Source organism: Phoenix dactylifera, chromosome 8 (assembly GCF_051530095.1).
Source record: "Phoenix dactylifera cultivar Ajwa chromosome 8, Ajwa_hap1_PhDact_Kaust_v1.1, whole genome shotgun sequence".
Classification (NCBI taxonomy): domain Eukaryota; kingdom Viridiplantae; phylum Streptophyta; class Magnoliopsida; order Arecales; family Arecaceae; genus Phoenix; species Phoenix dactylifera.
The window spans coordinates 588,197-600,444 of NC_143197.1; the positions used below are offsets into that span (position 1 = coordinate 588,197).

General features: G+C 43.8%; 1 pseudogene across 1 annotated transcript; it reads left to right on the plus strand.

The window, feature by feature from the left end:
* The first annotated feature begins 6,208 nt into the window (after positions 1 to 6,208).
* LOC103715680 (AT-hook motif nuclear-localized protein 15 pseudogene) lies at positions 6,209 to 8,418 on the plus strand (annotated as a pseudogene). The gene is made up of 2 exons (XR_015967681.2): positions 6,209 to 6,717; positions 6,837 to 8,418. The product of XR_015967681.2 is annotated as an AT-hook motif nuclear-localized protein 15 pseudogene (transcript).
* Positions 8,419 to 12,248: the final 3,830 nt, after the last annotated feature.

The window sequence follows — 12,248 nt, forward strand, 5'->3', positions numbered from 1 at the left end:
CTCCACTACGCGACTGCATTCAAATCTTTCAACGCGAACCTCGCGGGCACAGGCGCCCTTTTTTAGGGTCGGCCGGCAATGCGGCTTTCAAAAATAATGGGCAGCAAGGCGAGGATTTAAATAAAGGCCAAGGTGGGGATCCAAGTCATCAAAAGGCTCATCCACCCATCTCTTATCTCCCTTTCTTTTATTTTCCTCTTCAAAATTTCGACAGTACCCCTTCTTTCGCGACATCAACCGTTCCATCTTCGAAATCTATACAGACGGATGGGAGGAAGCGATTGAAATGCTTCGAGATCCGTCTATTATACGATCCAACGGTTGACGTTGCGAAAGGACGGTTGACGTTCTCTGGCGCGGAAGGTGCAACCGAGCCCAGATGGTACCTCCGGACGGAATTGGTACTGGGAAGGGGTTAAAAGAGGCATATCCAAAGTTTGGAAGTACGACCGGCGAAATCTGGAGGCTGCCAAATGGCAGGCATGACGTGAACTCCAGAGTCCACTCTACCTTCTCAGTCCTCCCATGCCTGTTTTTTTAAAGCTTTTTTATATAAGCACAAACTATATTTAAAGCATGACTAATAAAAAACAACATGGAGCATCGCACGGCAAACAATGGCTGTTATGACTGTTATATATATTGGTGCTGTAAATAAAGGTTACAACAATCGGTGTTAGGTCTTTTCACTCTATAAAATAAAGAAAACTACTTAACATATTAGCAATGTTATAAAACATAAAAAAACTCACTCAAAACATAAAAAACTGAATATGTGCGGGAATATTTCTATTTTACACTATTTTTTTACCTAAGGGTGATTGTTATGATAGGCACTGCTTTAATAAATAAACTAAAAACTAGGGTGAAAGAATAATCAAATATCATTAGCTACTGTGACTGGTAATAATAATCTTAAGATAATGGCATTTTTTTAAGTTTTCATCAAGCTATAACATGCACTGCCTTGACATAGAATAGAATGCAACTTCTATCGCTATGACATTCATGATAGCTATGGGCTATATAGCCATTATCATAGCTAATTTTCAAAAAAAAATATATAATTTTAATTTTTAGTACTATAATGGTCATAATTAGCTAGCTCTTATTACTGGCTTACAATCGCTCTCTTTATCTACGCCTCTGCCTATCTTTCTATTTTGTATGTGAGATTTGTCATCGCTATGATATAACTATCATAACATGATGTCGCTGGAAACATTTATTTATACATCGCTCCTTGTAAAGGAGGCATGCCAACTTCTTTATAGAATTAGACAGTTTATATGAAACCAAGCTACCTATTGGCATAGGAAATAAGGGGATTTCATGAATAGACTTAAAAGCTTGGTTGCAATTACTGTCACAAAATCAAGGCATCATGTTTTTGATGCTTCTTGGAAGGAAAGAAGCTCTTATAGCATTCTGCCATGTCATAGTTTGCATTTGCTTGACAATTGGTATGGTAAGGTTCATGAGAGATGCTTAGCGTGAGACAAAATGAACCATATAGCACAGGATGTAATACTATTTATAGCTCCCCTATATGGACGGTCTCGTTGAGTTTCCGCTAAGTTTATTGTTCCACTTTTTTTTCTCTTAGAAATCTTAGTTCCTATCACCATTGTGAACCGGCTTGACCAAGATGTCGAACTGACTGAGGTGCTCGGACGATTAGCTACTCAGACTATAAAAATCGGCCGAAAATAGCAATGCATCTCTGAGGTGGCGATGCGATGGACGTTGTGCTCGGATGGTGAAGGCTCCAACATTAGTCATTCCCAAAATGGCGTTGGAAGGAGGAGATCGTGCTCAAATTTTTTGCTTCGACATAGAATCTACCTGAAACAACAAAGATAATGAAGTTTGCTTATCGGAGAGTATTCGGTGGGAGATCCTCCGGTATCTAAGCCAGACAGATTCTTAGAAAATAATGAAAATATCATGAGAGTGACAAAGTAGCAGCACAGGAGCATAAAAAAGGCTTTTTGGAGGGTTCCTTAGATTCTAAGATTTGAGGGTCAAGTCCGTCGCATAAGAGTTTAGATGCAGGGATCGGCCGTTTTTGCTAACCAGTTGTGCATTTCGAAGATCATGCGCGACCATCATGCTCTATGCTCATTGGTCACGCAATTGTGGAAGCCGCTTGGAATTACGACCGAGGTATTGCCACCTAAAAAGAGAGTTTAAAATTTAAAGGACGCGCTTCTGAGGTTGGCTATACGGTGGAGTTCGACTGATTGGTTGAAAAAGCTTTATGGTGACGAGCTTTGAAGTAGTTGGCCTGCCGTATCAATTCCTTTGCAACAAAGTAGCCTGTTTTTGGATGCTTTTCTGCGCATGATCACATTCTACGGTGCCAAGAGGCCGTCAAAGTTCATTCCATCATCCACATCCACTCGATCTAAAAATACAAACAAGGGAAGCCGCATCTAGGGTGTCGTGCACGTGCACATTGATCAACTCCTTACAAGCCTGTGGAGTGGCGAGAGAGAGAGAGGGTGGGCGTGTCCCTGATCTGATCCAATCTGTCTGTCCCCCATTCACCGCCTCGGAAAGCCCCCCCGTTTGCATGTGGAGCCACACCGTGCCACCCACCCAAACCGCAAGCCAAGGCTGCCTTCCCTTCAAACAGACAATGGGATGCCATTAATGGACACGATCACCCTCTTTTAAATATATATATATATATATATATAATTAGTTTATGAGGGCAAGCAGGATTTTGTATAAGTTTTTTTATCTTAAATATGATAAAAAGAAATTATTAGTTAGATCAAATCTACCAACCCAGAAAGCGTTATATATCATATTAAAAAAAAAAAGAGATCCGAGCGTATTCGAAGCTCCATTGCCTCTACATTCATCCCTAGCAAAACCCTAGCACCTAGCCTCGGTGTACCGCTGATCTCCCTCGTCTTTTTGCACTGCCATTTTTCGGTTTCGACGCCCCTTGTTCTCTAGCTCTATATGTCATCTGCGTCCTTTCAAGCCTTCCTTTCCGCTCGATTCTGAGCAAATCTATCGGAATCATAGACCAACTCTCATGCACAACCACGATTCTCCGATCTACTTGCACCATCGACCTCCTCCTAAGCCCCTTATGGGTTCTCCAAGTGTCGTCGTTCTCCTCTCCAAGTCTTCCTGTGAGACTATCCAAGTGCCAATCTACAGCCTGAGTGCTTTGCCCTCTTCTTGCGCCACTTAAGTCCCCTTCTAGGTTTTACCCTCCAAGTTCTTTGAGCAGTATTGTTCTCCCCTCTAGATCTTCCAATGGAGCTACCTGAGCTACAAATCAAGCGCTCCACTCTTGTCCCAAATGTTGTCCACCGCTTTCCATGTGTCACTTGTTCCTTGGTTATGATCGGAACATTATCCATGCTCGACTTGATTCCAACTATTCAACCTCCATTGTTGCCAGATCTGCAAGTTCCCATTCTTTTTGTTCGATTAATTGGTAAGCATTAGAGCTAGAGACCACCGGTGCACGCTAAACCTTAGGGTTTCTCTCAAGATGATAGGAGAGGAGAAAGAGAGAGCGAGAGAAGTGCATTCGAACTCCATTTCTCTCTTTTTTGCTTAATAAGTCGGCTTATGTGGATCCCTTGTGGATATTTAAATTGCATGGATCGATCTAACTAATATTTTCTCCATGATGGAAAAATTAAATCTTAATGCAAGCGATTAGTAGGCTCGCTAAGGTGCACAAAACTATCAAGCTATTGCTTGGTTGCTGGTGTTTGGCACGTGTGATATCCGTAGGAGGAACAGAAGCCTTACCATGCAAAAAAATGTTATAATTCCATCTCGCATATTGCACTTCAAGCCCTTTACATTGTATTAGAGGATAAATATCTTATAAGATCATTAAAAATTAAGGTAAACTATTCAAAAAACACGAGATTTCACAATTCCTGCTTCCCTTTTACAAATCTCACTTAATTAAGACTTTGTTAATTTATCACCATACTTTTATATTTAAAGCAAAAGCGAGCGCAGTCCAGTGCGCGCAAATTAGTGATTAATCACTCGGTAATAATTTTCTCTGTGTTCCATATACTTTGTAAAAGTGATCATGGCTGTGCGTAATCTTTCCAGCGAAAAAGATCGACACAAGTAAAGCTAGACTCGATTAATACTCCCGTTCATCCAGGAAAAGGTTAAAAAAAAGAAAGAAAAAAGTGCTTTCCTCTCAGACTCGATTAATACTCCCCGTTCATCCAGGAAAAGGAAGAAAGAAAGAAAAAGCGATGGTTTTCGAGTGTCAGGCAGAGGCAGAGGCAGAGGCAACGTGGATGAATGGCACCAGAAACAGACCCTGTGCGAGAACGGCCATGGATGATGGGGAACGACAGACCGCAGGCATCCAGGGATCGAGTCTAACGCTTTGAGCAAGTGGACGGCTAGTGCAGCTTTAATTAATTAATACCATATACTTTTGTCTTCCTCCTGCTCCCTACGCCCATGTGACGCGACATGCATTTCCTTCTTCCGAGTGCCTGCCCGAATATATAATACTGTATATTATAATCTTGCATCCATTTAGCGATATACCGTGAGCTAGGTAGCCAGCCAGCGAGCCGATCGATCGCTCGCAAGATTTCTACAGCCCCAAGTCCCCAACATTGGAACCTCTGCGGGCTACAGTCCTGTCCCCCTCCGCTGCAGGGCCACCATGCCCCACGTCTAATAAAATCCGCTTTCTGGTGTCCTGCAGGATTATCTCTGGGCCAGCCATAAAGCCGAGTGCATTCACATCATACAGGGCATCAGAGCACCCGCATCCGCCATCCTGTCAACTCAGAAGACCAAGTTTACCGGTGTGTATCAACTTCGCCTTGATTGCTAGGGTGGGAACGCGGGAACGCTACAGTTTCCTTTTTTGGAAATTTGGTGCACTACGGAACGTTTCAATCCGTCAAGGACGGATGGTTCGGAGAAGCAACCCTCCGCGTCGGTCGTAGCTACCGAGCAAGACTGAGTTTATGGCGGCGAGCACTGTACCTGAAATAACAAACAAACAGAGTACAAAAATGACATCTTAGCATACAATGCCTTCGAAATTTCTGCATCTTTAGGTAAACTCTTAGAGATGCGATCTGTTCTAGGGTATCCGAATTTAGTCCCATATCAATCAAGTAGCAGAAAAATCTGTGCCTTAAATAAGGAGGGCTCAAAGCCTCTTCCTCAGAATGCACTTTTTAAAAGACAAAATCATGAGGGATATATACCTACGCGGACTCCAGAGCGGACAATATCTTCTGCTGGAGCACAGCTCGCTTTCTCTGCTCGACTCGGTGTGGAACTATGCTGGTGACTGTAAGAAGCTAATACCTATGCGGACCCCTAAAGCGGCAACAACACGATCATTTAAGCATTTCAAAATTGCAGATGGCCAGGATCAGATTTTGACCAGGGCAAAACTGCATTAAAGAAAGGAACAGCTTCAATAGGTCAAAAGTGCCAGGCTTGTATTTGCTGGCCGCCAGTTGATGCATTCCCACGAGTTGACATATTCCGACTCCATTTGCTTGATTTATATAAATTTTGCTCGATTTGCTCGATCTATATGAAATATTATAGGCCGATAAATGGTTGGTCAAAAGAAGTGCAAGTGGATGAAAAGATGAAGTCAAACATGACAAGCGTGCGATTCAACTCATCCTTATCTTACATACAGTGGAGGATTTGAGAGGGTTACAAAGATGCAAGGATAGGATAATCGAGAGATAAGAATACATGTAGTGCAGATATTTTACGACTTCTCTATTATGTTTTTCTTGTCATTCAAAAATAATAGCAACATGTCACTTATTATTTCAATCTAAGCTGAAACTAGCTCAAACCAAGCTAAGAATTGGCCATCTATGATTCTTGCTAAAGATAACATTCAAGCTGTAACCTTAACATGATGCCAAGTTATGGTGCATGATGTCAGAGCTTAAATTGGAGAGAAAATAATCACACAGGAGCCGCATGCAAAATTCTCAGCAGCATTACTCGTCAAAAAACGCATGTGTTGGTGGATTGAGCGCTGGCCGAATGCGATGGGCGTGTTCGGGGGAAGGCGGGTGGGCCCCTTTGATTGATGCCCGTTCCGGACCGTGACCTTGGCCACTGCGTGGGGACTCGAGACGGTGACGTGTTCCCACTCCGCCCCACTTTGTCGTGCGCACGTTACCCCACGCCACCTCCCCAATGGCCCAAACCCAGCCCAACATTTCTCTCTCTCTCGATAGAAAGATAAAGATGGCGAGAAAATAGAGAGAGAGGAGCTCTATGGGGAAAACCGAGATTCCACCAAAGCAAGCATGCACCCAGCTATCGCAAAGGGAGCACCAGAACGAATCCATAGCGAGGAGTCAAGGCGAGGGGCGAGGGGTCATTTTCTTTCTCTCTCATAACAGATGGGTGGTAGAATCTAGATGGAAAGATAGACGGACCCGGGGGGCGAGAGAGAGAGAGAGAGAGAGTGAGTGTGTGCGCTTCTGATAAGCCCATGTGTCCTGGGAGCGGATCATTCCTGTACTGGATCGGCCGTATTCTGTGGAGTCAGAAAGCGGAGAGGCCAGGGGGAAGTCTGCCGGTGGTTTTGTTTATGAAAAGAGAAGGCTTCTAATTGCCAACGAAAGCCCAGCTACTTCGTTGTTCAGAGGAGTAGTTGGACTCCCATCCATATGAAATAGACGACGACGACGACTTACTTGCAAGCAGGTGCTTCTATTCTTTGCTAACCACTTTATAACCAGAGACCTTAACCATTCCTCCTCTTCTCTCTCTCTCTCTGTCTTCTTTTCCCCTTCTTAATTTATATCGACCTCCTCTTCCTATAGTTTGCAGTTGGCTGTAAAATATTTCATTGAAGAATAGGATTCGTGCAAGGAAGAGGAAGTCTAGCATGCAGAGCTCGGAGGAGAGCTGGAGTTTGTTATTCTAGCCGGGATATCTTCACGGGATCTGAAGCAAGAATAGTAGCAGCTAAGGAAGGAGGAAGGAAGAAGCTTCCAGAAGAGGGTATAGCCACTAGATCTAAAAGGAGGAGCAGGAAGAAGAGAGAAAGAAAGAAAGAGGAGTATCGGAATAACAAGTATGCTTGTACCTGGAATCCACCCAAGAGCCTTTTGCACGGTGATGATTTTTTAGAAGGAAAGAAAGAAATCATAATCAAGCAGTGGCCATCTTCCCTTGCCTCTCTTGTGTGCGAATTTCGAGAGTCGACGAGCTGGCAAACCGGTGGTGGGCCGGGAGCGTGGGCATGGGAGGGGTCGACCCGGTGGTCACTTCCTCGGCCGCCGCCCCCCCTCCCCTCCATCTCCGCAACCCCAACAACTCCCATCTCAGCCCTCACCGCCGCGAACAACAGCAACAACAAGATCCGACGCCCAACCCCGCCACCCCCAACAGCAGCGCCAGCAACAACGACGGCGACGACAGCCGCGCCGGCACCAATGCCGACGACCACTCCTCCGGCGCCGGCCTTGAGGTCGTCGATGCCGGCTCCGGCGGGGGAGGCAGCTCAGGGCGCCGCCCCCGCGGACGCCCCCCTGGGTCCAAGAACAAGCCCAAGCCCCCCATCATCATCACCAGGGAGAGCCCCAACGCCCTCCGCTCCCACGTCCTCGAGATCGCCAGCGGGACCGACATCATGGACGCCGTCGCCGTCTTCGCGCGCCGCCGGCAGCGTGGGGTGTCCATCCTCAGCGGCAGCGGCGTCGTCACCAACGTGACCCTCCGCCAGCCCGCCGCCCCCCCTGGCGCCGTTGTCACCCTCCACGGCCGCTTCGAGATCCTCTCCCTCTCGGGCGCGTTCCTCCCGCCGCCGTCCCCGCCGGGGGCCTCGGGGCTGACGGTCTACCTTGCCGGTGGGCAGGGGCAGGTGGTCGGAGGGAGTGTGGTCGGGGAGCTGGTCGCCTCGGGGCCGGTGATGGTGATAGCGGCGACGTTCACCAACGCCACCTACGAGCGGCTGCCCCTGGGGGACGAGGAGTCCGAGGCGGCGGCGGCCCCGCCGGGGTCGGAGGGCATGCCATTGCAGCAGAGCCCGGGGGGCAACGGAGGTTCGTCGTCGCAGCAGTCGCATGGGGGGATGGGAGCGGACCCGGGCTCGATGCCGCCGCTCTATAATTTGCCGCCGAATCTACTGCCTAACGGTCAGCTGCCGCACGACGTGTTCGGCGTTTGGGCTTCCACGGCTCCTCGTCCTCCGCCATCCTACTAGGTTCTCCTTCCCTATACTATTTTCATCGTGAAAAAACAATTGTTGCTCTCTTTCAAGTCCTAGTTAGAAATGTTGTCTATGTTCGGGTTCTTGTTTTGTTCATGTCATTGCATGGTTTTTGTAAACTTTTAGCGATGTGATATTAGCTACTTGTAGAATTGGAGGACAGTTTTAAAAGAATGTGTTGCTTTTCTTCCCCCTTGTTATGTTCAAGTCATTGCTTGTTATGTTCACAATTCCTGTTTATCTCGTGTTTGGTTAGCATAGAGTTATGCTATCTGTTTCAGCTATATAATTAGAAGATAGATATATAGTTCTTTAATAGTAGTTTCCCCCTTCTCAAGAAAATAAAATGCTCTCTTTCCTCCAAAACGTCTAGCTCAAGTCCATTTCTGTGATACTAGCTACTCATGATATGTTATGTTATTTTGTTTGGTAGTTCTTATGTAGGCTTTCCATGATTTTTTTTTCTTGGTGGGGGGACAAGAAGTCTAACGGAAGGAACAAGAAGATAACTAGTAACTAACGGTAGGAAGGAACAAGAAGTCTAACGAAAACAGTAGCAACCCATGGAGTCCGTTTGTAAGATTATTGAGAAATCTGAAGGCAATAAGGCTCCATTCGTCCAGTCGAAATTACTTTGTCCAACTGCCAACCAAGCTGCTGCATAAGTTAGCCTCTCTGTAAACATGACAAGCCTTGAAAAACTCAAGATTCGGTATATAGTCTGATGAATATCCTGTAGAAGCGGGTTAGCCATCATTGTATCTGATTTACCATCGATCCAATTGATGACTACCTCACAATCTCCCTCAAGAAATTTTTTTGTGCAATTTAGAGTATATGAACAGCTACCATCGAACCTTCCCGTGCTGCCCTTAGTTCAGAGAATGGGATCGGAGACGATGGAAGACGCCTCGATCCAGCATAAAGAACCCTCCCCCAATATTGGTCATCATAGGAGCCATCACCTGCGAGGGTTAAAATTTCAGAGATCTCGAGTTTATGTTGGATCAACAAAGGGGGATTCTAGTGTGAGATTTTGCCATTTTGGTGATCGTTTCATGTTTGGATCTCTAGTAAATGATGAGAAGAGCCGTAGCTTCGATCTGATGGTTTTTGGAGCCTTTTGCATGCGAACTTGCCGAGTGCAATGCTTCCATTTATGAGAAAGATATTGGTGGTTGGCAATAATTTTAGGTAGAAGATTCCAGCAAAGGCTGATTTGTTTGGAATGGATTTGGTTTCTTGAGGAAAAACCAAGGCGTGCAAAACTAGGATGATGAGTTGGAGAGATCGAGTTTTCGGGTCATTGGTGCCTCGAATGCTTATCTAAGTGGGCCATCTCAATTTCAAGTTTTGGGTGACGTTGTTGTGGGTTTGGAATGCAAGCTATCACATCAAAATAATTGCTCGCTCATGCATTCCTCTAAAGGGTCTTTTGTGCGATGAAAAAGATTACCTGTTAGGAAAGTAACCTGGCTCTTCTGTGCCATTGGAAAAGATAACCTATGAGGAAAGTAACCTGCTTTTGGGAACTATGCATGAGTACACAAGCGGTACGAATCTCCACCCATTTCTTCTCTGTATTTAATCTGATCTCGTCTGGTGGAATCTCATGCGTCTATTTCCTGGTCGACATTATGATAGATTAAGTGGAGCAAAAATATTGTCGGCAACGCTGCATTTTTTCCCCGATGTTGGATGACATTTCATTTTTCATCTAGACGTAAAGTAAAGTCTCTGGTAATTGCCGATTCATGAGTTTGTCGATATGTTCGCTTCTTAGATGAACTTGTGTTTAGCTAGCTATGATGAATCACTGGTAAGGTTGGTCTTTAGAAGGTTATGTGTTCGGCCATTTAATTTTCAGTAATAAATAGTATTGCACTTGTTTCTGGTCTCAAGGTGAATCTTTTGCAAGAATGGGGCAGTATGACCCAGAGGCACAGACTTAACAGTGGAGGAAACATGGGGATGAGGGACATAGGGTCCACAAGGGCCATCGACAGAGACTTAACACTGATCCATTCATTTGCATCCTTGACCATATCATGGGCAAGGTGAGATTGTTCTTGCTTCTTGACTAGGCTTATTTGCCGAGTTTTGAGCTTTCGGGCCACTGTCCTTAGCCTTGTTTATACACGGCGAGTTACTACTTCCGGGTTGCCTACTTAGTTTTCGGACCTTGGTGATCACATTCATAGTTTTAGACGACTGTTGTGTGTGCTTAACTTGCAAGGAACTTATGACTTGAAGACTTGATGAATTGGGTGATTTTTCACTGAAGACACGAACTTCATGTTCTTTCATCTTGCTTTGTGTCACCAATATTTGCTTACTCTTCTTTAAGTTATACGTTAATTTGTTAGAACATCAACAATATTCTTAAAATCTTACCATTAATGTTGGTTAATTTTTGACTTGTGCTTTTATAGTCATGAGGATTTTTTGCCTTTTGAGACGGTCTAATTCTTTGCATCGTTCATTTGTCGTATATTAACTTTTGTTCGTTGCAGGCTTAATGACTATTGCCTTTATGCACTAAATGAATTTAGTCATTCTCAAATATCACTCTGATTGTTTGAGAAATCAGCTTATTACCTTCAAATATATCCAGAAAAGTCTTTGGATAGAATAGCCTTTTGCCTTTTTTTGTTCATGTTCATGTGTACTTGTCTAGTGTCCTTTTTACAGAAAAAATGAAAAAAAGAGAGAAAAAAGAATAACCTGATTCTTGTTTGACAGTTCTTTAGTTTGGGACCTAGAAAGGTACACATAATATTCATGAGATTAAAACTTAGAAAAATGATGAATAAATTATATTCCTTATATGGTTACAGGTAACCAAGAGCGAGTTCTCTTGTCACTGGCAGATGGTCGCCCTTGTGTTTATCTTCCTTCTGTTTTTAATCATGGATTGAGTTGCCCATGGATCTCATGAGCTTTGTTTAAATGTCAATTATCCACATGGTAGTGCCATGTTTGACAGCAGACCATTCATTTAAATGGCTGCAAGTGATTAACATATACCTGGTACCTGGAACATTGATCTGCAACCATATCTATTTGACTCCACCTTGATGGTATACATTTTGTATTTTGCAAAGGCTATTGAGCCATGATGATTAGGCTTCCAAATCCACATTAATTATCTCTATTGTTACTCTTATTGGATTTATTTTGGCCCTACTAGAGTAACCCCTAACTCCTAAAATGACTCGAAGTTGTTCTTGCCTTGAGTGTAGCTCGTTAGCAGAACTCATGTTTGTACAAACACATTTTGACAATAAATTCATTCAGTGTCAATTAATTAAATCTGTGACATGACTTGGAGTTGTTCTTGCCTTGAGTGTAGCTCGCTAGCAGAACCTATGTTTGCACAAACTCATTCTGACATCAAATTCATTCATTGTCAATTTAAGTAAATCTGTGCATGATTCAAACCAGTCTAATGGACTTACCAAACCCAATTCACTCATAATCTGATAGACACAGTATCAACCAGAGATTTTGGTTATTGCATCAAGCTCTCCTGGTTGTGAAGTCATCCTTGGGTTTGTAATACTTTGATATGTTGAAAATACTTTCTTGATGCCCATCCAGAAAAATATTGCTGTAGCTCAGTGAAATCCTATATATATGTCGACCACAGTCATATAGAACTTGGTATATATCCTCTGACTTGTATACGATCTTCATCACTGCATCTCTATGTATCAATTATGTAAACCATTTTGCTCCAGTTATGTTAAACTACATGTAGTTAACAATTAGCTTGCCTTGAGAGTTCATCAGTCGACTGATGCCTTCGAAATCTCTCGCTTGTTTAAGTTAGCATATTATCTAGCTGAAGCAGTTTTTTCAACTTCCAACGGACTTATTTGATCTTAATGGTCTTGCATTGGAAATGTTTCAGAAATATGTGACCACCTTTATTATTGTTTGGCATCAGGAACATGTGCATTTGTTTTATAGATAGATGTGTTTTTGGTTTAATCAGAAATCTCAATTCAGCATATCATAT